General features: G+C 41.3%; 1 long non-coding RNA gene across 1 annotated transcript in view; it reads right to left on the minus strand.

The window, feature by feature from the left end:
* The window catches only part of LOC114548483 (uncharacterized), a 39393-nt gene extending 19611 nt beyond the window's left edge, over positions 1–19782 (minus strand). Inside the window, exon 1 of the long non-coding RNA XR_003691368.1 lies at positions 19646–19782. This is a non-coding gene — a long non-coding RNA (uncharacterized LOC114548483). The remainder of the gene's footprint in view (positions 1–19645) is intronic.
* Between the last annotated feature and the right edge of the window lie 7210 nt (positions 19783–26992).

Here is a 26992-nt window from a genome sequence, read left to right on the forward strand (position 1 = left end):
TCACTGCAAGTCCAAACTGTTAGAAAACAGCACAATTGTGTGCAGCACAAGTTTTACAGTCTGTAAATTAAAATGACTACTGAACTATAGAGCAAAAAAATTTGGACTTAACTGTGGCTGGGGGCATTTGTTATTTCCTCAAACTGCTGTCCACCATCCCGTCGAAAACTAGTTAACTTAATGTTCAAGTTTCCCTCATTCATGTGTTGAGCGCCACCTCGAGGAGCCATGAAGCAGCGGAGCTGGGAGCAGGGAAATCTATTTAGAGCGTCTTATTTTATTTATTAAAATATGATATTTGGTGCCAGCGTATTGATTCTCGTATCGCAAACAATTTGTCAACAGGAGATTTTAATTGGGCATCTATTATATAACTTATATAATGTATAATGATGTTACTTATTTAAAAGGTTTGTCTTCGCGGTGTGTCCCCTTTAAACAAACTCATTTGGAATTGCAAAACGGAATGAAAAAGGTACGTTTATTACCAAAATTGTCAGTTGTAAATATCAAATTTGCAGACTGGTTCAACATTGACCTCTAGTACTTGCCGTAGTTGTGCAATAACAGGTTCCCTGTGCCATGAGGGATTATTATATATATTTTAGGTGCGCCCACATTCAATTTAACTTCAAATCAAGTGGTTTTGATAATCATGCTAACCATTTTTTTAGCCTGTTTGCAACCTATATGCTCCTCTGAACAGGCTTCTTGCCACTTTCCAAGTTGTTAGCAATTAGTCTGGTGAGTACAATATTATCATAACCAATAGAAATGATGGTCAAACCTGCAAAAATGAAATATAAGCTAGATCTCTGAAGCAAGGAATGTTGGAAGGGTTTTTTTTTTTTAATACATTGTACAAATGAAGCAAGGCCACTTTGGCTCTGAACAGGAGTCATGTTCAGACAAGCGTTAAGTTGAAAACAAACAAGGGCAGAATGAGTGAAGTCTGGAACAGGACATTGTGGATGTTGGCACTGGAACGCCTGAATCATGCACGTGTACGAACATACAGTATATAGGTGCTCACACACTTACTGCTCGCACAATTACATGGAAATCTGTATGCCGTTTGGACGCAGACGTTTCTACATATACAATGATGAAAGGGGATCGAGGATCTAATTTTACATCAGCTGGAGCCAAGCAGAGACGAGCCGTCCTGCAGCAGGTGTGAGAGGAGACGCTCAGTGTTTGTTTATCCTCTCACCACCCCGTCTATAGTGCTGACCTTTTCTCTAAAACAAGCCCTGAATACCCTTAAATAAACTCTGTGTAACCCTATCTTTAGTGCAGTTAAAGTTTATGAGTTTATCTAGACTACGTTTGTGTATTTATTTTTTGGGCTGCATGGCTTACCTGCGTAGAGATTTTGAAATCCCATGCAAAGGACTTAGACAGAGGTGGAGCCCACATATATGGTCGTGTTTTGTGCAAAGAAGAGGTACAATGTTACAGATCACACCTTTAGAGGATTGCTTCCATTCTCACATATGGGCATCAAGTACAGAGCTAGAGCTTAGCTTAGCATAATAGTTGGAAGCAGGTACAAACAGCTAGCGTCTATCCGCAGTTAAACAATAGAGAGGTGAAGTCCCTCCCCCTGCGGTGGACAGCCATGGGACCATAACTCGGAAAACATATGGACGGTAGTGAATGGGAAAAGACAAATAAATAAACTGTTGAAGTATAAGACTGCGAAAATACGTAATTAGAAAGACTACACGCTACAAAGTCACATGGATGACGTCTCGCTGAAGCTACAATGTCTGTGTGTATCGTACCGGGGACGTAATGTTACTCATATGAGCAGCGATATAAGATAACGTTACATGTGTTGTGGAACAGAGCTAAGCTAGCTAGCTAGCGAGCAAGTTGAGCATCAAGCTAGGTGACGTAAATTGTGTGAGACGAGAGATGTAGTTCACAGAGCGGTTTCACACAAAACTACGTGATCATATGACAAACCTACGGCTAACTGAGACTTGTAATCCATGGCTCAATTCAAACGGGATCAACAAATAATTTGCCTCTCCCCGTTCACTACCGTTCGTATTTTTTTAGAAAGATAGGTCCCATGGACTGGCAGTAGAAGTAGTAGTAGACTTTGCTACCTAGCTCTCACCCACCGTTAGCATTCCATTGACTGCCATTCATTTTGACGTCACTTCGACAGCGAATAGTTTTACATCTGAAGCGTTTAAAGACTTTATTTGTCCATTGTTTATTGCTAAAGAAACACGACAATGTATAAAAGGCTCCATTACCTTGTACCTCACGTTATGGCTCCGTAGCAGACGTTTTTGTAAAAATAGGCTAACGATTGTGTCATAACCATGCGACTTACTGTCCCATTGTAGATGAATTACCGTATAGTACAGGAGAAGCTCGCAGGCAGTTTCGACTTACATTAGCGTTTTAACTTTAATTACTAATGTTAACTAGCATTTTAGTTAGCAATAATTAGCCTGTGCCTATGTTATCTCCTTACATATACCTACGCTCTATCCGTCTCTGCAAGATTGAGAATGAATGATTGAGATTTCTCTTGGCACAGCTACCAGAAGACTTCCAACTTTCAGACAGGTTGCTCACGTCACATCTATGTCTTCGAGCTCAGTCAGAGGCTGCGCAGTAACGCTCAGCCATCACCGGAAATGTGCTTCTAATATCCTTCACTGGTCTCTGTCTAGAGCAACGGGATCTGTTGGTCCATTTTATATACGGTCTATAGTATATTCACACGTGTAAAAAACAGATAAACAAATTAGATATTTTTTAGCTTTAGAGGTGCTGGTAGGCAGATATTGTTTCCTGGACAGTGATAGACTAGCTGCTTCTTTTTTATGCTTTGCTATGCTAAGCTAACCAGCTGCTTATTTAGATGACGTTTCGTCCCTCAGGCCTTCTTCAAAATCAAGAATGCAGATATGGATATTGCCCAAAATGACCGACTATTCTTTTAAAGGGATAGCTTTCTAGCAGAGAGTTAAATGAGGATATTAATACAACTTTTACATCTGTGCATCAAGTACAGAGCTAAAGCTGGTAGGAGATTTGTTTTTCGATTAGCATAATGACTGGACGCTGTGGGAAGTAGCTAGCCTGGCTCTGTATCTCAGCACCACCAAAGCTAATTAGCATGCTGCGTCTCACTGTTTAATGCATACAGAAATGTAAAAAGAAAACGACAATATGTGGTTTTCATTAAACCAACAAGACACAATATGTTAATGAATGAGCTGAATTAGCTGTGTTGCTATTCAAATTCTTTAGCTTCAGAAAGAGCCAGGCTACCTGGCCCTGCTTACATTATCCCGGGTTCACAGTCTTTATGCCAAGCTAAGCTAAATGCCTCCTGGCTCTAGCTCTCTACATAAGGCACTGACAGTGGAGTGGTATTTATCTTCCTATCTAAATCTTGGAAAGAAAGTGAATACACAGTTTTCTATTGCAATAATGGCAATGAAGTATTTTAAACCAGTAAATACATGTGCTGCTAACACTTTAACAATCTCCTCAGTGTGGTTTCAGTGGAGGGTTTTAGTGCCCTATGATGGTGTCGGTGCTGTTTCAGGGGCTTTAACACCCTAACAAGAACAAAATCCAAAACCCTGAACACTTTTGCCCTTAGACCCGACACTGTGCTTCTATTCGAAGTGTACACAGGGTACAGTTTGTAAGAAAACCCAAAAAGCTGGCCAAGACTCAAGACCTACGCAATCTAAATATACCTCTCTAGTAAAATGGAGACAAATTGTATACATTAACCTAAAAATGGAAACAAATTGTGTGCTTTTCCCCCCCTAAAACTCGAGACAAATTGAGTGAAGGCAGAGCAGAGCAACTTTTACTGCTTTATTTCTCTAAAACATATGGAGAGTGCCATTAATGCGAGACCGCATCATGAAAATGGATGGAATAGAAAAGGGTTTCTATGCCCACTTGCCTGTGTCTGTATTACGAGACCAGACAGAGGGTATTTCAAATAAATACAGGATGCCACAGAAATGTACACTTCCCTCTAGAGGACCACGGGCCAGGCCTGGATCTGCACACCTAAACACTATATTCATTATGCCCTGGCCTCATAAAGTGATTACATTAGAGCTTGATGATTGGGACGAATTTGCTGCCAGGGAGAACTTTCCAAACAGAAACGGTTTTGGCTTAATGGATCGCCCGCTCTCTCTTTCTATTTTATCACTCTCAGACACCCAATTTCGTTGTCAGTGTTGCTTTTTCTTTACCAAAACGCTCACTTTCTGTCACGCTGTCTGTCTCCATTAACAAAGTGCCAAGGTGCAGTGGCAAGCTAGGAAGCGCGATGACTTTAGCCCAGTGACGCATGGAAGGCAAAATAATGCAGGTCGGAGGAAAAATCGCCCCATGGATGTGCTTATGATGTTAGTTCTTGTTAATCTGCGACGCTTGCAGCTTTCCAACAGTTATTTTGTGATGAAGTGTCATAATTTACCTTTTTGGTGTAGCCGCTTTCCATCAGCGTGCCCCGTCTACTTGTGTTTAACTAGCAGTAAATAGCAGGTGGAGGGAGCGCAGTGAGTAAAAGTGGCACTCAAGTCGCACTGTATCATTTTTGACTGCATGTGCAATGGAACATACTTCTGTACGGTTTCACCGTCATATTTGCTGACACAGGTTAACGAATGCGTCCGAATTCTTCCGAGGATATACAGTGGCACTCATAAGTTTATGAACCCATGCTATTTGACTAAAAAGGGGAATAATCTTAATGCCTTAATTATAAATATTAGGAAAAATCCAACCTTTAAGGACACCGGTTTTATTTGTGAATGAATAATGTAATAGGGCTGTGCAATTAATCGAAATGTAATCGTGATTATGATTTTGGCTCCCAACAATCACAAAAACAGAATAATCGAGAAATACAATTATTTAGCTCATTACATTTTGCAAGTAAACTCTTTATTTTCTCGTGTTCTGAAAGAAAAAACTAAGTTTAAATAGGAAAAGTATTAAGGCAAAATCCGTAATCGTGATTATATTTTTTTCCCATAATCGAGCAGCCCTATAATGTAACGTAAAAATAAATAAATGTTCTTCCTTAAAATACAGGGGGCATAAGTAAGTACACCCCTATGTTAAATTCCCATTTTTATTTTTAAAGGCCAGTTATTTCATGGATCCAGGATACTATGCATCCTGATAAATTTACCTTGGCCTTTGGAATTAAAATAGCATCACATCATCACATACCCTTCATCATACCCAGAGATTGGCATGGGCTACTTTCCATAAAATCATCTCTCAATGCAAATCAAACCAGCTATTAGGCTAACTGAAATAAAACTATGCCAATCTGTAGGTATGGTGAAGGGTATATTTGATGATGTGGGGCTATTTTAATTCCAAAGGCCAAGGGAAGTTTATGAGTGCCACTGTAGTCTTGTTTGATTTCTTAAGGCTCTTCTAAAAATGACAACATTTTCTTCACTTATATGAATACCAGACAAATAAATTACAAAGTATCAGGGACACATTCTAAACAAGCCACATGTGTCAGTTTACCACTTGTTGGTGTGGATGAAAAAAATAAATAAAAAGGACATATCTCATATGGTTAAGTTTAATGCACAATAATCTGTCCCCCAGTGTTTTTCCAAATCTACCAGAAGAAAGTTTTCTCTCTGACAGCTGAATCACACAACAGACTTAATTACTCACAATTTCAAAACCCTTTCTAGTTGGATTTAACCCCCTACTCTGCGCACACACACACACACACACACACACACACACACAGCTGTCTAACGGTCATCAATGCAGACTATAAAGAGCTTGTTGTGTGGAGGTTAGTGATGGAGACGGGGGTTGTGGCCTGATGCTCGCTGTGACAGCTCCTTTGTTTCTTGCTTAAACCACGTCCATCTCAAGATAAGGACGGATAAAGACGAGCGGGTGAAAAGACAGAAATGATTAGACTCTGTACAATTTGGGTGTGGGATATTAGGTTATATTAGTTCCAGTCTTAAAAAATGCATCAAACAACAATAACTTTGCTACAGATTATGTAACACGATATAATAGAGCTGCAACGATTAATCAATTAGCTGTCAACCATTTTTTTTTTGGTGATGCTCAACACAAGGGCCACGTTCCGTGACTTCTGATAAGGTGTCGGAGGGGGGGGGCTTTGTGTTGTCATGACAACCATTCATCTTGTCTCGCAGGCACGGAGCTTGAATACGAGGGGCAGAGATAATGCTGTGCAGCTGGGGCTCTGCTGAATGACGGTGCCACCCCGCAGCACGGATAGAAGGCCTCCTTTGTTTACCACAGGTGTCTGCCTGCTAACAACATGTATGTATGCCCACACATACATACATGGTAATATCCATGTACATGTACATATGTACACACACACACACACACACACACACACACACACACACACACACACACACACACACACACACACACACACACACACACACACACACACACACACACACACACACACACACACACACACACACACACACACACACACACACACACACACACACGTCCTGCTAGAGATCCTGTTCAAATACAGAGTGCTAAAGTTATGACTCTGCTGTCAGCCCAGGGAGGAATACATTAAAATGGAAGTGGGAGAAGCAGATATTTAAGAAATGCCATGTTTTTGTTTTTTTAACTTGATACCGTCCTGGATATGGAAGCGGCTTTTTGTCACGTTTGTGCCAACTTTCAAAGAGCTCATATTATGCTTTTTGGCTTTTCCCCTTTCCTTTATTGTGTCATATATCTTTTTTGTGCATGTTATAGGTGTACAAAGTGAAAAAAAGCCCAAAGTCCCCCCCCAAAGGGCCTTACCATCTCCAACAGAAAACACTGTTCCCAAACTGCTCCAAACAGCTCTATTGTAGTCCAGCCTTTACTTCAAAGACCAACGTGGTCACTTTGTAACACACGTTATAATGCTCGCCTAGCTGCTAGCGTGGCACGCCCTCATACTCTGCTTCTGACTGGCTAGTAGTCCTTACCTAGCTACAGCGGATGTGCGACTCCCAACAAAGATGGAACAGAAGTGAGATGTCTCACTCTGTAGCTAAAACAGAGAGCTCAACACACAGGGTGAAAAGAGGAGCTGCAGCAATGTGCAGCACGACAAATGTGTTGTTTTTTGAAAATTAAACCATGTAAACCTATTCTGATATAACCTCTAAATACAATGATGAACCTGAAAATTAGCATAATATGAGCACTTTAAGCCTTGAAAGAAGAGAAGTTAGTTCAATCAAAAGATTAAAAACAGGGGAGAAGTAGGACAAAGAAGATGCTGATTCAACCATCCCAGGGGTTATAGAAAATAACTAACAATGTTTGCTGAAAAACCTTTTTTGGCTTTCGCTGTTTTTGCTCTATGGTCCCTGAAATCGAGCGTCTTTTTTGCGGTTTCTCTCTCGAGGCCGCGTGCCAGACCTGTCGCCACCCGCGGCCTTCAATGGCTTCTTTCATAGTCCCAGTGAGCTGAGCGGGGAGGCTTCTCTGTCCAATTTGACTCCTCTCTGATACACCCTGACTTTTAAAATACACCACATAAGATATATTACCACCTGTATGAAGAAAAAAAAGAAAAGTTAAAAACCCCTCTTCTCCTGCCTACACACACCTTTACTGCTTCATCCCCAACATCTCACGTCATAATAAATTATACAAATTTGCAGACGCACACGCGCGCACACACACACAATCTTGCACCCCTCTCCCCCCTCAGACCTTCCTCCCTCCCCTCCATTTGTCCACCTCAGGTTAGGAGCCACATTTCTGGTTCCGGGCCAGGTCTGAGAAGGGCGCAGCATATCTCCCTCGGACAGCGTTGGATTTCAAACGGATGCCAGCGAGGCGGCCCTGGTGCGAGGTCGGGAACCACAGCCAGGACCACCGGGGGGCCCCGGCTAAAAGCCTCGTCTGTTTACCGGAGGCGGTGCGTGTGTGTGTGTGTGTGTGTGTGTGTGTGTGTGTGTGTGTGTGTGTGTGTGTGTGTACCGTGGGTGGTGCCGCTTCTCCTTGGATTTATGTTTAATTTGGTTTTGATGCAGAGTGCTATTTCCATCAGGAATGACGAGGGCTAATGAGGGATACTCTCCTGTGCTGGGAGTTTTGTTCATGGGGGGGTGGGGTGGGCCCGAGGGGGGACCAGTGGTGGAAGAAGTATTCAGCTCCTTAAGTACAAGTACTAATACCACACTGTAAAAAAAAAAAAAAAAAAAAAAAAAAAAACACTGTTATAAGTAAAAGCCATGCATTAAAAATGGTATATATGCAAGAGCATGTAAGTATCATCAGGAAAATGTACTTGTATTATGTTTTGTATTATGTACAAGTATTAAAAGTACAGCTGGCCTGTATATTGTTGCATAGTTTAATTTATAATAAAACATTGTATTTTCTAAACTACATGTGACTGAGTCCAAAAATCGTAATGTGTAAAGTAACTAAAGCTGTCAGACGAATGTAGTGGGCTAAAAAGTACGATATTTCCTTCTGAGATGTAGTTGAGTAAAAGTAGAAAGTGGCATGAAAAAGCAAAGACTCAGGTAAAAGAACAAGGGCCTCAAATTAGTCACATTAGTACCGGAGTAAAAGTCCTTAGTTCCATTCCACCGCTGCGAGTGACACGCGCAGTCTGAGGGTCGGCGGCTCGCGGTGGGAAATGAAATGCGTCGAGCGAAAGCAAGAAAACAAGTGGAGTTTTTGTTTAGTAATGATTCGTCATGGGAGAGGAGGAGGAGGAGGAGAAGGAGGAGGAAGCTGCTCCTAGGTGGCCTGCGGATGGAAGCCGAGTGGTCAGTTGATTTGTTGTCCCAAAAGTTTGTTGAAGTTTGCTGAAGGTGGAAGCAAAGTTATTGCAATTTTATTTATTTTTTTTCAATCGGGAAACACCAAGTCACCGCCACGCCCCCCCGCTGCCAAATACGACCACGGTTACTTCAGATGCAAAGGCGCTGTAAATACGCCGTCTTTGGAGTCCATAATTATGCCAAGTGTAAATCTCTGAAACCACAGTGTGTCTGAGGGCAGCAGTTAAAGCCGGGCTGGAGAGGGCCATGTCCACCAGGGCTCAGGGCTCAGCAACCGCTCCTATCAAAGGAGACGCTTTGGGCCATCAAAATATATATATATATATATATATATATATATAAAAACATTTTAACCTAATAAGTCTAAATAAGATTATGATTTTGACCATCTCATCCCATTCTTTTTTTCTTTTTCTTAGGATCAGGGTTCATACGCATTTTAACCAATACTTTTCGGCAAATTTCCATGACTACTAAGGCTGAGCAATTTTATTGATTCTGCGATATAAGTCGATATTTTATTCCCCGAGAAAGTATTGATTTTTATGCCGCGAGTATCGATACATAAGTCCCATTCAAATCCCCCGTGTTTACCCGCGTTCGCGTTGCAGGAAGAGCAATTTGGTCAGCCAGCCGCTAGTGTCGCTGTAGAGCAGCCAACGTCAGCTGGCGGCCCTCCGCCAAAGCTTTTAGTCTGGCCCCCAGAATAATCAGGAATTCACTAAATATAAAGAGGAAAAACTGCCTTCTGTTATTTATCATTTCAAGCATTTAGAGCAAAAACACAGCCCCCTGTATTTACATCTCTATTCACATGCCGGGATTCTCTACAGCGATGACCGAGCTCCACACACACGGCTGAGCCGAGATGTGTGTGCGTTAAAACACACACACTGCTGAGCCGAGATGTGCGTGCGTTAAAACCAAGGGGGTAAGCTTCGCTTCAGAACTCGAGCCATCATGGCGCCATTTTGTTGCTAACTGGCCATCACCTCCTGTTAACATTCCGCTGACCGCCATTTTTTTTTTACGTCACTTGACTGCGAATAACTTTACATCTGAAGCGTTTAAAGACTCTATTTGTCCGTTGTTTAGTTCCAAAGAAACACGACAATGTATAAAAGGCTCCATTACCTTGTACCTGACGTTATGGCTCCGTAGCAGACGTTTTTGTAAAAATAAGCTAACAATTGTGTCATAACCAAGTGACTTACTGTCGCATAGTAGAGGAATTACCGTACAGTACAGGAGAAGCTCGCAGGCAGTTTTGACTTACATGAGATGTTTAGGTTTAATTACTAATGTTAACTAGCATGTTAGTGATCAATAATTAGCCTGTGCCCATGTTATCTCCTTACATACACCTACAGTCTCCGTATCTGTAAGATTGGGAATGATTGAGATTTCTCTTGGCACAGCTACCAGAAGACTTACAACTTTCAGACACGTTGCTCACGTCACATTCTCTCAGTTGGAGGCTGCGCAGTAAAGCTGGCCATCACCAGAAAAGTGCTTCTAATAGCCTTCACTGGTCTCCGTCCAGAGCAACGGGGTCTATTGGTCCATTATATACTGTCTATGGTTAAAACACACACACCGCTGAGCCGAGATGTGTGTGCGTTAAAGGTTAAAACACGCAGCACCTGACTGGGAACGATACAGAGTTACCAACGGCCGCTGGGGCAGATGAACTCACGCTGGTCTCTTTTCTGTAAATAGGCTCCAATTAAACCTTCGTGAGTAGAAAGTCAATACTTATCAATGCACTCACCTGTGTAGACCGGCATCAACATGTAGAAAGCGATATTTCAATCTGCTCAGTCTGCTCAGTTCACTCTTATCCACCGTGCTGTTTTACGCAAACACAGCTCTACTCTGCGAATAGCGAATTTTTACAAACAAGCTAAAATAAAAGCTGTCGGTTTTTAGTCTAACTGTTTATCTTAGGTTGCCGGGAAGCTGAAAATTTTGAAAAAATTCTTTGTAAACCTCACTGCTGGCTGAACACACCAAACTCTCCGCTAGAGCAGACAATCTGGAGCTACTTAATATGCACGTGAATGACGCGATCGTTATGTTCGAGTGATGATGATGATGATGGTTGTATTATTTTGCAACAACATTGTTTCATTGCAAATGAGGCATACATGACGAGTGCATAGCCTGCTTATCAGTCCATTCATCATTAAAGCTGGGCTTTTGGCTTTTCCACGTCAACTTTTCGCTTCAGCGTCTTTGACAGTGACATGTTTACCTGACAACAGCCTTTCTTTCTGCAAGCATTTTCCACCAATCAGGATGCTGCATACTACAATAATGTTTCCATAATCACAGACTTTAACCATCACTCCTCGGTGAACTGCCTCCTAGTCTGAGATCTTTTTCTAGTTAAAGAGCCAGTTATCATTATGGAGTTTCCATGTTTTTTAGGAGTTTGCTCACACTAATACATGTAAAAAAAATATATAAGTATAAGTATATATATAAGTATAAATTCATTTTATTTTATTTGAAAGTCCGGCCGCCAGAGTGCTTAGAAAAATTCTGGAAAAAAGAGACATATTGTGTTATTGATGTTTTCAGTTCAATTAATTAAATCCAAGTAAATGGAACACTCACAAGATGTCACCAAAATCACTCCGTCCCCTTTAAATCTTTCAGAAAATGATGTAAGTGTATCGAATTATATCGTATCGTATAATCGTATCGTTGGCTGAATATCGTGATTTATATCGTATCGTGAGCTGAATATCGTGTATCGTATCGTGAGATTAGTGTATTGCTACAGCCCTAATGACTATGTGTTCCTGAAAATGTCAGTCGACATTATACAATAAGAATACAAATCTGTGTTAAAGTTTACCCTCAGAGGTTTAACTATAAAATGGATGACAATTTATGTGGTTCACCAGTGGGATTCATAATATCGCTCCCCGAATAGAACGTGGAGGTTAAGACAACGTGAAAATACATTTATTAATGACATATTATTATGCTGTGTTAAGTTTCCAAAACCTTTCCAGGCCTGGAATTTGCATTAAAAAACATTTCCAGGTTTTTTCAAAAAACGTATGAACCCTGTAGGATTATTTTTTGGGCATTTTGGGCTTTTATTTATTTATTATTGAAGAGGTGAAAAGGTAGATTGAGGAGTAGAATGCAGCAAAGGGCTTGCAGACCGGAGTCAAACCCGCGGCAGCTGCATCGAGGAGTAAACCATATATGTACTTAACAAAAAAGTGTGAAATAACTGAAAACATGTCTTATATTTTAGATTCTTCAAAGGAGCCACCCTTTGCTTTTTATGATAACTCTGCAAACCCTTGGTGTTCTCTCAATGAGCTTCATGAGGTAGTCACCTGAAATGGTTTTCACTTCACAGGTGTGCTTTAATTAGTGGAAGTTTTTCCCTTATTAATAAAAAAAAGCAAAGGGTGGCTACTTTGAAGAATCAAAAATATAAGACATGTTTTCAGTTATTTCACACTTTTTTGTTAAGTTCATAATTCCATATGTGTTCATTCATAGTTTTGATGCCTTCAGTGAGAATCTACAATGTAAATAGTCATGAAAATAAAAATTAAACACATTGAATGAGAAAGTGTGTCCAAACTTTTGGCCTGTACTGTGTGTGTGTGTGTGTGTGTATATGTATGTATGTATGTATGTATGTATGTATGTATATATATATATATATATATATATATATATATAAAAAGAAATTTTCAGTCAATTAACACTCATTCAATTGTATCAACTAATCGATTAGTTGATATAATCGACAGAAACATCAGTTTCTTGGAAATGAGTAATTAAGCATGAATAATCATAAAAAAGAAAGAAATCTTAGTCGACTAATCGAACATCACTTGTAACGGCCCTCGTATTCAAAAATTGTCGATAGGGCTTGTCAATATATCGATATTATATCGATATCGTGATATGAGACTAGATATCGTCTTAGATTTTGGATATCGTCGTACGGTGATGTGACATAAGTGTTGTCTTTTACTGGTTTGTAAGGCTGCATCACAGTAGAGTGATGTACTTTTCTGAACTTACCATACTGTTCTAGCTGTTCTATTATTTGCCTTTTCCCCACATAGACATTATGCCCACATTACTGATGATTATTTATCTAAAATCTAAGTGTGAAGATATTTTGTTAATGCACCAATTTGTCGACCTTAGAATATCGCCACAATATCGATATTGAGGTATTGGGTCAAGAATATCGTGATATCTGATTTACTCCATATCGCCGAGCCCTAACTGTCGGGTTTAAAAATCGGGCTCGGGCTCATAATTAGGCTGCATTTAATGTGTCGGGCCGGGCTCGGATACGACATGCACGGGCTCGATTTTTGTTTTTTTGGGCCCGATCTAAGCTTTACACAGCGTCTGCGTGCCCTGTCCCAGAGACGTGTCCATCTCCGGAGCCACAGCTTGCAGACCCCTGATCTCAACTAAATAGACCGTATTCACTTAGGTAGCTGCGCTGTCCCCTTTTTCTTTTTTTTCCCCCCAAACATACGTGTCACCTCCTGTCTTTTCCTCTCCGCCCATATCCGTCCCTTCCTCCTTTCTTTTACATACTGCGAACAGGGCTCTAAGTGTCCAGGGTCCGAGGCCACAACCCTGCTGCTGTTGCTGGGGGAGGTCTGCTAGGAACAGTACCAGCTGATACCTATACATCTCTGCCTGCCTGGCCTCGCCAGGCCAGGAAGAGTCACAGACCATTTAACTCGGGTATTAATGACCTACAGGGCGACACGTTGCCTTTTTAAAAACTACAGTATATGGAGCTACGAGAGTATATACAGACAGAGGCTGGGGGGGGAGTAGAGTGCAGAGAGCGAGGTGCCAAGGCCAAGAGAAATGAGGTGTGGGAAGGCGAGGTAGAGAGAAAAACAAAGAGTAGATAAAGATTGAGTGATGTGAAAAGGCACGCGCTGTACAGTATCACGAGCCGAGGGAAATAAACAAATGTCAAGAAAGTACGCTCAGCGGGGAATCTGGGCTGCAGATGGCCACATGGAAGCATGATGGGGAAAAAAATATAAATATGTCATGGCACAAGGATCATAATTCCACTGTTTTTTTATTTAGCAAAACAGATAACCCAGAATGAGACATCAGAGGGTCTGCTCAGTCCAACCATACGGCGTCATGCTCAAATCCAAGTTGAAACTTAAAGCTACGTTGTGTAGGAATTTCACCCATCTATTGTTGAGATCATATATCGCAATCAAAGCTCTCTCGCCACGTGGTATCGCAGCTACGGTAGCCTTCACGCTTCAAAAAGCAAAAGGTGAACAAAAGGCCGTCTGTCAGCCGTCGTCGTTGGAGTTCGTGCGTTCTCTTATGGTGCGTTCTTTTTGTCTTGTAATCGCGACTAGTAGCTTGAGTGTGACGTCACACCCGTGTCGAAAAACGAATAACCGCGGGTAGGCTACTGCTCTGCTTTCTGCTCGAGACTCGGCCATTGTTGTCATATAGCAACCGAGCGTCTCTAGCCAATTTCAGCTGCACAAGCTACTAAATAACTAATGAGGCGGTATTTAACTCCTAATAAGACTGTAGAGACATGCCTATAGGTAGCAGTATACAGCACTATGTTTAACTCCTAATAAGACTGTAGAGACATGTCTATAGGTAGCAGTATACAGCGCTATGTTTAACTCCTAATAATACTGTAGAGACATGTCTATAGGTAGCAGTATACAGCACTATGTTTATCTCCTAATAAGACTGTAGAGACATGCCTATAGGTAGCAGTATACAGCACTATGTTTAACTCCTAATAAGACTGTAGAGACATGCCTATAGGTAGCAGTATACAGCACTATGTTTAACTCCTAATAATACTGTAGAGACATGTCTATAGGTAGCAGTATACAGCGCTATGTTTAACTCCTAATAAGACTGTAGAGACATGTCTATAGGTAGCAGTATACAGCGCTATGTTTAACTCCTAATAAGACTGTAGTGACATGTCTATAGGTAGCAGTATACAGCACTATGTTTAACTCCTAATAAGACTGTAGTGACATGTCTATAGGTAGCAGTATACAGTACTATGTTTAACTCCTAATAAGACTGTAGAGACATGTCTATAGGTAGCAGTATACAGCACTATGTTTAACTCCTAATAAGACTGTAGAGACATGTCTATAGGTAGCAGTATACAGCACTATGTTTAACTCCTAATAAGACTGTAGAGACATGCCTATAGGTAGCAGTATACAGCACTATGTTTAACTCCTAATAAGACTGTAGAGACATGTCTATAGGTAGTAGTATACAGCGTAGGGATGCACCGATGCATCGGCTGAACATCGGTAACGGGCAATATTTGCCTCGTTGACTGCCATCGGCCATCGGGAAATAAAAATGACATTCGCCGATAATTATATGTCTCATGAACGCTGTGCTCAGGAGAAACTTTTTTTCCCTCTTTTTATTTGGGCGGGGGAAGATACCCAGACGGAAGAGGGCACCCGCGCACTCTCCTCAGTAACTTAGATTAAACAAAGAAGATGGCGGTCGTGTGGCAATATTTTACAGTTTCAGAGAAAGATCAGCGTTTTGCAGTTTGCAATACGTGTTCCATTGACATTTCAAGAGGGGGGGCTGTTAGAAAGTCATTTAACACAACAAATCTCATTGGACATTTGAGAAGCAGGCACGAGGCGGTGTACGGCGATTACCTGCAAGCTGACCAAAAACGGAAAAATGAAGCCGCCAAGAAAGCGCAAACCCCCGGTAAGACTCAGACTTCAATTGACACGGCGTTTGAGAAAGCCAAACAGCTGCCTCAGACAGCGCCAAAGCGAAACAAATAACAAACAAGGTGATGGAGTTCATCGCTTTAGATGACCAGCCTTTCTCTGTAGTGGAGGACGTGGGTTTTGGTCTGATGAAGTTTATGGAGCCACGCTACACGCTGCCGAGCCGGCGTCACTTTGCCGAGGTCTGTCTCCCGAAATCCTCAACATTGTGGCCACGCACATTCATGAGCTACTGGCTTGCGACATCGCTGCAATCAGTTTCACCACAGATATATGGAGTTCAGATGTAAGCCCTGTGAGCATGCTTAGCCTCACGGCACAGTGGATTGATAAGGACTTCAACCTGGCGAAGGCAGTGTTGCACTCCCAGGAGTTCGCAGGTACCCACTCAGCATCTGCCATCTCGGTGGCATTTGAGAACATGTTCCAGACGTGGAAAATCGACAAAACCAAAGTGCATGCTGTCGTGAGAGATAATGCTAGGAATATGACGAAAGCTATGATGGACAGTGGTCTGGCTAGTTTTGGCTGCATGGCGCACACACTGCAACTGGCAATTCATGACGGTGTTTTTAGCCAGCGCGGCCTCCACGGATGTTGTGGCTATTTGCCGAAAAATCGTCGGCCACTTTAAACACTCACCCCTCGCCTATTCACGTCTCCAGGCTGTGCAGATCCAGTTGGGAATGAAACCAAAAAGGCTACAGCAAGATGTTTCCACTCGCTGGAATAGTACATTTTATATGATGGAGAGCTTGCTGGAACAAAAGCGCGCACTTGCTACATATGCCGCAGACTACGACCTCCCGGCCACTCTCAGTGCGCACCAGTGGCAATTAATTGAAAACTTTCTAACACTCCTCTCCCCATTTGAACAATTGACGAGAGAAGTTAGCTCATCAGAAGCATCAGCTGCAGATGTCATCCCCTCTGTGACAGCCCTGAGACGTCTTCTGAGTAAGCAGGCTGACACAGACCACGGCGTTAAAACAACAAAGACCTCATTATTAGAGGCTGTAAATAGACGCTTCGATCAAATCCAGTACGATCCCATGTTCTGCATTGCCACCTATTTGGATCCCAGATACAAGGATCGTTACTTTGATGAGGATGTTAAACAACGCGCTCGAGAAATACTTGAGGCACACCTGTTGCCTGCTGCGGTGCAGAGGATGGGACGCGATGGAGAGCGCGCACATCAGACAGAGCGCAAGAGGCAACGATCCGACAGAGCAGGGCCCTCCCTGCATGATGTGTTTGAGGAGATTCTGGAAGAAAATGGAGCAGAGAGGACAAGTACCTCTGTATCCCAACAACTGGGTATTTTCCTGGCAGACACCACTATTCCAAGAGGTGAGAGCGCACTCTCTTATTGGAGAAATAACCACCTGCGTTTTCCAGAACTCGCACAAATGGCACGCAAATACCTTAGTCGCCATGCACCAGCACCGAGTGAGCGGTTATTCAGCTCTGTGTCTCATGTCTTGGATGAAAAGAGAAATAGGCTTTGCTGTGACAAGGCAGAGATGCTTATCTTTGTAAAGAAAAACATGCATCTTATTAAGAAGTAGGCCAGAGATTCAGCAGGTGACTTATGTGTCGGATCAGAAGTGGAGGTACTGTTTTTGTTTTATAAGATGCCCCATGTTCCAGCCTGTGAGTTCTGAAACACTGCAATGTTTTATTCTGTATGAGAAATACACAAGGTGAAAGATAGCCCTATTTATGTTTGTATTTATGAATATCATAATTTATTTATTTTAATAACATTATTTATTTTAATATTATTTATTTATTTCACTTGTTTTTGCATTTACACTTGATGTATTTTTTTTTTTTTTTATTTATCAGAAAAATTATTTTTTTTATTGGGCCATGAAAATAATCTCATTGAGTAAGTTTTTGTTTATCAGGCTAAAACCACTCAAATAATTTTGTTGGGCAATGTACTGAAACAATCTTTTCATTGATTAGTTAGCAGTCAAAGGTTTTTGAATGTTATTTTTCAGAAAAAAACTTGTCATAAATAAGGTTATAACTAATGTCAACCAGAAAGTGACATTAAAATTTGTTTTTGTTTCATAAATTGGTCTGATTGAATTTGTGCTCATTCTAAGATAAGAGCCGAAAGACTTGTATGTTTCCGTGGCACAAAAGAAGGAATAAATAACAAAAAGAAAAAACATCGGCATCGGCCATCGGCCATGTTGTTATGTTAAACATCGGTATCGGTATCGGCCCAGAATTTCCCAATCGGTGCATCCCTAATACAGCGCTATGTTTAACTCCTAATAAGACTGTAGCGACATGTCTATAGGTAGCAGTATACAGCGCTATGTTTAACTCCTAATAAGACTGTAGAGACATGCCTATAGGTAGCAGTATACAGCGCTATGTTTAACTCCTAATAAGACTGTAGAGACATGTCTATAGGTAGCAGTATACAGTACTATGTTTAACTCCTAATAAGACTGTAGAGACATGTCTATAGGTAGCAGTATACAGCGCTATGTTTAACTCCTAATAAGACTGTAGAGACATGTCTATAGGTAGCAGTATACAGCGCTATGTTTAACTCCTAATAAGACTGTAGAGACATGTCTATAGGTAGCAGTATACAGCACTATGTTTAACTCCTAATAAGACTGTAGAGACATGTCTATAGGTAGCAGTATACAGCGCTATGTTTAACTCCTAATAAGACTGTAGAGACATGTCTATAGGTAGCAGTATACAGCGCTATGTTTAACTCCTAATAAGACTGTAGAGACATGTCTATAGGTAGCAGTATACAGCACTATGTGTACGACTTCTTCATTTGGTTACAACAAAGACAAAAGTGCTTTGTTGTAATTGTAGAAAACCACAATGTTTACTACGTGCGATGCACGACGTAGCCATCTTTGAAAGTGAACTCGGGGTCCTCTGAGTTCAGACGACTTGACGAGTCGTATATACAACCTCGGTGGCGTTCTTTTTGCAACTTCCGGTTCGTAACTCCGGAAAACGACTCGTAGATTGACTTCGGTGGACAAAAAGAACGCACCATTAATACATCCGTGAATTCATGTCGGAGAGCGGCGCGGACGGTGCGGCGCGGACGGCACGCCGCTCGCCACCCGACGGAAAGGAGAGAGAAAGGAGACTGCAGCGGTCCGGGGGATGATGAACTAGTTGGGATTTGGCGTGCGCGTCCAAAAGCAGCTCCAATGTTCACTCTTTTTTTCTGATGAAGCCGGTCTCTTGCCATTTTCAATATCCGTTTTCTTTTTCGGGGCGAAGAAGAAGACTCCTGTTCCCAATACCCATTAGCAGCAGAACGCAAAAAGGCGCAGTATGTCCTGTATGTCCCTTACCGGCTATTAACTAATTAGCTAATAACGTATTTCAAGATGGCGCATCATTATGGAGCATCTACCCAAGTTCATGCAAGCGCAAATGTAAAATTCCAAGCTAATAGGAATACTTGAACTTGATGGTGGTGGTCAATATTCATGAAAAAGGACAAGTTTGTGAAGGGCAGTACAGATTTTGATAATGAACAACTACAAACGTTACACACTGGGGGCTTTAACAATATTTCAATTATTTTACGTAACAATTCTCCACATGTATCATACAGGCAGAATACATCACTGTGCCTGTATCTGATATTATTGCTGGAAGGTTGCCAGACAAGGAGGGGTGACTCCATGAGGTCACTACTCTGGCCAAGAAAGCAGACATTGGAATTTTCTTTTATTTTTTAACATTTTGGATAGATATAACATTTCAATTAGTGCGCGTTTTAGAGGTGCTGGAAGACAGGTTGTGTTACCTTCTGAAAGAGCCAGGGTAGCCGTTTTCTCTGTCTTCAGTCTTTATGCTAAGCTAAGCTAAGCTACTGGCTGTATAACTTTATATTTAGTGTAGACTCTACACTAGTGTAACGTTAGTCTCTGACTGCGGGATGCTAACATGCCTGTCTGTTTAGCTGGTGTTGGGTGTTAATATAAGACTTACCAATCTTCTGCCAGCTCACAAGGTGTAGCTACACTTGTTTACCCAACGGTCCATGTTAGCAGTTAGCACTAGCCAAACATTTGCGTGGCTGGGATCTGATGTCATGTGCGACGGTAGACGAATGCTGCATTCAGGTGCTCCTCGGAAGAAGTCCGGAAATGTGATATTCTGCTTCAGAAGTGGTTCGAACTTTGGTGTTCATTAACTTTTAAGATGCAATAAAGATTTTTATTTTGTATCGTCTTAGAGTGTTTAAACAACATATTGTCAGCTGTTTATTGCATTACATTATGAAACTATTTCCCTATGTAAATTCCGAATGACACATGGGGTGAGCTTTTTAAAAAAAAAATGTTTTAACTTTATTTCAAAAGACAATTTACAGAAATTCAGTCATCGCAGTACGTAAACAAATAGGATACAAAAATATATACAAATAATATATGAAAGTAAAAAAAAAAGTCTAAACAGAGGAAAATAAATTAAACAAAAAGTGACAGACTTTCAAGAATGTTAAAAATAAAGACAGCAGGAGCACTTAAAGAGAAGATATCAGATATTAATATAGCTTTCTTACTGGATACCAACTTGAGAGACTCAAAGTACATGTCAAATTCAACTTGGAATAGTTTGAAGCACACATGGGGCGGGCTGAACTAGGGCTAACCAGATTTGTGACGGGGCTATTACGAACCCCGGTGTAGCGCCGTGATTGGTGTAGAGACATGAGTGTGGTAGCTATTTGATCTTTAATTGATATTTAACTCTGTAACAAAGTTGTAAGGTTTTACTTTTTGATTAAAACACTACAAAATGTTTAGGTCACTACCTGCTGCCAACGGTTAACGTAGGCTCACTGTATTCCGGTGGACAGCCCTATGTTCCCACAACCCAATGGTCCCACAGCCCTATGTGGTTCCTACATTTCTAAGATTTCTTTTTTTTCCACTGAAAATTAGGCCCTATATTCCCACAGCCCTATGTTCCCACATTTCTATGATTTTTCTTAAAATCAGGCCCAATGTTAGGGTTAGGGTTACATTCCATCCGTAGTCCATTGCTACATAGGGTATACATAGGGTGTAATTGGCTACCAAATTGTGAGAAAGGGGGATAAAATCTGATACAAATTTATGAAAAAGGAAATCTGGGAACATAGGGCCTAATTTTGGAGAAAAAGAAATCTTAGAAATGTGGGAACATTCATCATCATTTTCATCAAATTTTAATGTGTGTAAGACCTGTCCCCAGAGACGGGCAAACCAATCAGGCGTATCTTGCCACGCATTGATAGCTTATGGGACTTTTACTGTACTTACTGCGTCAAAAGTGTCCAGAATCCAGTGCGTCTACGTTAGTGCCTTACAACTCATTTTAGGTCATGAGTAGTCTGGATCAACAGAAGGACATTTTCAGGATAAAGCCCCAGGCTTTTCACCTTTGCGTTGTAGCCTACTTTTTTTTTTAAATCCCTTTGTTACAGGAAACAAAAACAACAAACTAAGAGCTAACAAGCTACACGCTGAAAACGGCAAATTTTGAATAACATTTGGATCGTGCAACAAGGCACTGCTTGGTTCTTTCAGGGAATGATTGTAATGATTTATAAAGGAAAATGCGTCATTTATGCATGGACATTTTGGGAGCGATTGGCAGGGATTTCTGAGGGGGAAGTGCACATGGCGACACACTGATAAGAGTAAATTATGTTGCGGGGTGCAAATGTTCCACCAAAACAAATTCCTTCCTGAGACCATTTTTGCAGAGCCGGCCCACGCTGCGTCCAGAGCTTAGCGCTGCCCAAGCGATTGTGATTGGTTTATAGAAATGCAAACAACCCCAGAGCGTTTTTTTTTCTTCTCCTTTCCTGGAATATAAGTGTGGTAGAGTCAGATCGTACTCCACGGCGCTGTGGTGATAGGCCTGGCAATGAGATAGGTCATGAATAAAACTGCTTCTTCGGCCCAATGGATTTACTGTGACATTCGCTTGCTGATCTGTTGGACTGTAATGCATTACTTCATTCTGTTCTCATTTACAGTATATCAGGTTAAAGGGTTACTAACACGACAGGTTGTATATGTGCAGTGTACACAAAAACACATGCAATATATATATATATATATATATATAAGTTTTTATGTTGACTGTTATCTAATGATTTCTATTTTACTTGTGTGATGAAAAATTGAGGCAGAAAGGTCCCTGGTTTTCTTAAACTTTTTTTGCAGTTTATTGTCCTATGCAAACATAGACAGGATATAGAGTTTACATATTAAAGGAAAGGCCTGGACCATGCCACATGGTTCCATATTAATATTCTATATTGTGAGGAATAGTCTAATAGTGTGGATCTTTTTTTGTTTAATTCCTGCCTTCTGTTGGAGCAGCGCAGCTTAAAAAGGCAGAAATCAAGTGGCCGAGTTCTTGGCATGTGTGTATCAGCGTGTGCGAGTGTCGGGGCATCTGTCGGACTTCTTCTCTTGATGTCCAGCTGAGAGGTCAGGGTCAGAGAGAGATGAAGGCACACTTTAATCAGCGCGTCACCGCAAGAGTGCTGCCCTTTGACCTGTGGCGCTAACCCCGGCCTGCAGCAGTTGCACTGCTCGTAGGAGATTCAAAAGGGGCCCCGTGAAGACCTCAGGGGAACACCGGGACACATCAATGGCGTGACGGCTCCCTGCCGGGCCGGGCTCATCCCCTCAGGTGCATCGGTGACAGCCCACGCCACCATCTACCAGTGGTGGAAGAAGTATTCACATCCTATATGGAAGTAAAAGTACTAATACTACATTAAATGACTCTGTTACAAGTAGAAAGCTCCTGCATTGAAAATGTTACTTAACCCTTGTGTTGTCTTCCTGTTGACCATGCACCTTTTTGTTTTTTTCAACGTTTTGGTTGTCTTTTTCGACATCTTTGTCACTTGTATCCATGTTTGTTTGTCTCTACTTCCGATGTTTTTTTTGTCACTTTTTTTGTGTTTTCCCCCCCCACGTTTAAGAAGCTTTTTCCACATTTTTGTCACTTTTTTTCAACGTCCTTTTATCAATTCTTTTTGAACTGATCATTTATTTTACTTGTGAAGAGTGTTGTAGGGAACCATCCACGTTACTTTTTTCTTTTTTAAATTGGCTGAAAGAAACCCACATTTCTGATATAGAAACCTTTTGAAAAAGGATAACAGGAGGGTTAAGTAAAAAAATATAAGTATCATCAGGAGAATGTACTTAAAGTATTATGAGTAAAAGGACTCTGCAGAAAAATCCTCACATTTTAGAAACTGGAAAGGATCAAAACAGTTATGTCGATCACTTAAGTGTTTCATCATCTAATCATTTCGGCTGGACGTGTAGGCCTTTATATTGTCGGCAGTTTAATTTAGAATAATAAACCTAGTATTTTATAAACTGCATGCATTTTGTGCTTTTCAGGTAATGAAAAAAAAAAGCTAATTTGAAAATTTTTTATTGAGCTACTTGAATTCAACAAAGTCAGATGAAACTGCTCACTTTCTGAACATTACCAGACAGAATGGATCAAATTCCCATTGTGAAACGAGTCATGTTGCTGTTACAGACGTCTCTTTACAGACGTCTCTTTCGCCACGTAAGTCAATGGAATTTTCGGCCAGAGTGCATCAAGTTAAGGGCCAGGAGTTGCAATTCCAGTGTTTGGCTGCAATGTTCAATTTGTTGGCACACTTCCAGGGGGCCTGCAAAACACACACACACACACACACACACACACACACACACACACACACACACACACACACACACACACACACACAGAGTGTGACTACATTCTCTACTCAGAACGCCATCACTACACTGTATCTTCACATAGCAAATATTTGTTTGCTGCTATATTAACGATCTGAATGTCGAGTAAAGCACCTTAAAATATCTCTAATGCAACAAATACTCAAACTTGATGTTTTTTTTAATTTGAAATGGGTATACATTATAAGCATGAGCTTTAGCCTACACCTGTTTTAGAGTGCTGATATAATACGTTAATATTTCAGTCTGAAATTAACCTTAGATTTTCAAACTTTATGTGAAAATGTGATTGCCACTAATGGTTGCCAATTCCTCAAAATGGTCGCAGACACATGGGTTCTGCAGCAACTGGTAGAAGCACATTGCCCAACCCAAATAACATATGCACACACACACACACACACACAAATATAGACATAAGCCCACACACACAAATGTGCTCCCGCATGTACTCAATCACAGCTTCCTGTTTTGCATCTAAGCTGAAGCGGAGCCCCATCGGCCGTGATGTCACTGATGAGGTCACTGCTTAGGTCACCAGCAGCACTCTGATGTTCCCCTGAGAGCGGCTGGTAATTATGAAGTCATGGATCAAAACACACACGTGCACGCACGCATGCACGCACCATCACGCACGCACGCACACACACACACACACACACACACACACACACACACACACACACACACAATCTCATCTATTTGCAGCTCCAGCTGGTTCCTGGCTCATCTTACACAGCTCTCCATCAGCAGGAGCAGCGGCAGCCTGAGAAAACTTCACACCGTGTTCCTGCAGATGAACCTGGGGGGGGCTCCTGTGCGCCTCATCATAACTGAAGACAATGGTCTGTAAATACAGGGGGGTGTCCACGTATTAAAGAAAAAAACAGAAGCTTACGTGGTTCGCTAACATTATCTAAATGAACAGCAATCAACTACTGGGGGGATGAAAACAATGATGCAAACTGCAGGCATCTGTAAACATGGGGTCCTTTCTCACAGCCCTTACATTGCATATGAATACAATTGTATTGAATCACAAAGACAACAAATAAACACAATAATTGCATTGAAGCAGCCCGTTAGATTCCTCTGAACATTCTGCCTTCATGTGGAGCAGAGCAAGCTCTGGACACAGCCCTGTCACGGGACCACATGTGTGCTCGTGGCTGGCCTGCACGCCGGCTCGTCGCCCTCGGCAACAGCTCCTCTGTGCGACCGGATGACGGTGACCACTCCATGTAATCAGGCTCCGAACTACAGCGACGGACTTTACATTAAGCTACCACACACTGCATCCTAATTGCACACAGGAGGCTACGGATTGTTAGAGTGTGTGCACTCTATACGCTCAGAGTGAGTGTGTGTGTGTGTGTGTGTGTGTGTGTGTGTGTGTGTGTGTGACATCATGGTTAATCACAGATTAGACTTCTCAATGAGCGTAAAGCACTGTGGAAGCAGAACATGCACACAAAGACAGGATTGTGATGCGGAAACTCCCATTTGTTTGCCCTCTCTCTCTCACTCTCTCTCACACACACACACACACACACACACACACACACTTTCCACAATCTTCCTAGTTATCTGATAGTCTTTATGCACTCAAAATACGGTACCTTGGAGAATTGTTAAGCTGTGTCTGCACACATGTCAGACATGTGTATGTGTATTTTTCTATGTATGTATACGTGTATATGTGTATGCCTTTGCCTGCGTATATATACTGTATATAATTAAATGTTTTGATTTTTTGATTTTACCAAAGTACAAAATATAGTAAAGGGGGTAAGACCAGAAAAGTTTTTTTCTTTAAACTTCTGCCTATTGCTGTTGGAAAAGGGTTAGGGTTAGGGTTAGGATTCTTATTAATCTTTTTTGTTAACGTGTTCAAACTAAACTAATTTTAAATTGAAAACATTGTATTTCCTTTTTTATCCTTTTAGATAATTTTTTGGGCTTTTCCTTTATTTTTATAGGACAGCTAGGTGAGAAAGGGGGGAGGGAGAGAGAGAGAGAGAGAGGGGGAAGACATGCAGGTCAGATTCGAACCCTGGACCTCTGCGTCCAGGCATAAACCCCCAAGTATATGTGCGCCTGCTCTACCCACTGAACCAACCCGGCCACCGCACACAGGCTTTTTTTGAATGATTTTGCTTGACTATATAGCTGGGTTTCCCTACTGTTCGGTCAGAACTAGATGAGAGACCAAATGTCTTGGAGACGCTTTAACCAAGTCCAGTTGCAGTTTATATATATATATATATATATATATATATATATATATATATATATTTTTTTTAACTTTCCTTGGATAACTCCTGCAATTTAGTTCTTTCCAGATTACATGTAACAAGGTTATAAAGGTGCGTGTCTCATGTCCTTCCACCTGTGTGTGTGAGCGTGTGTGTGTGTGTGTGTGTGTATAACTGTGTGTGTTCTGCGTAGGACTGTGTGTGAGCGGTGTGGTTATGAAGCTGATCTGGCAGCCATCCCAGTCAGGACATTTGACCTCGGAGAGACTTTTTTTTTTTCTCTCTCTCTCTCCACAAGTTTTTTTCTTTTTTTTTTTTTCTTCAGCCCCTCTCTCCTTTTCCCCTAGCAGAGGCTAAAAGGCTCAAAAGGGTGGAAAGCTAAATATTTTCTTTAGTCTCCTGGACGCCAGGTTGCATAAAAGGTTCCAAAGCCGTTTGCATCAAACCTCGACCGTCGAAACCACAAATTCTGTTTTTCTAGCCATAAAACTCCCTCCGCCAAAAAGAGGAGGGGGGGAAGAAAAAAGATTTCCATTCAGTTGATTCTTATAAATTTAAATGAACTGAAAAAAAAATAAAAATAAATGGTTTACTCCCAAAAGGAAAACATGGAGTCAAATATACGATACGTGTGTGTGTGTGTGTCTGTGCTTGTGAAACGGGAGCAGCAGATTGAGACAACCGTGTGCTTGATCAATATCACGGATTTACAGCTGAATGAAAGTCAGCCATCTAAAATGGCGATTCAATCAGCTTTCTTCCAAGTTCAAGTTCAAGTTCCTTTATTTGTCCCCCAGTGGGGCAATTTATTAGTTTAGTATAGTACAAAGCACACACAATCAGACACACAATACAGAGATTGCCTACCTTACAGGCAGTTAAAAACCCCAAAAAAAAAACAGTAAACAATCAATAAATAGTAAGTCGATAATAGGGTTGGGTACCGAAACCTACGGAACCGTTAGGAATCGGACCGGATTGGAACGCAAATTCCGGTTCTTCATTTCGGTTCCACTTAATGTGTCGACTGAAATATTTCCCCTCTGTCGCTGTTGTCACAACGACAGAGGGGATAGAGAGACAGTTTATCCAATCAGCTAACCAGTATTTTTGACCCCGTCCCAAAAGTTCTCCAACGGAAAGTTACCACATCTATAAAAGAGCCTTTCCTTGATGTCATTTTTCAGCTTTTCAAGAATCGGTTTAGGAATTGTTTTAAAAGTACCGGTTCGGAATCGTAAAAATCCAAACGGTACCCAACCCTAGTCAATAAGCTATCTATGGTTCTTTATAGAATTAACCCAGTA

The sequence above is a fragment of the Perca flavescens genome, chromosome 21 (genome assembly GCF_004354835.1).
Source record: "Perca flavescens isolate YP-PL-M2 chromosome 21, PFLA_1.0, whole genome shotgun sequence".
NCBI classification, from domain to species: Eukaryota; Metazoa; Chordata; class Actinopteri; order Perciformes; family Percidae; genus Perca; species Perca flavescens.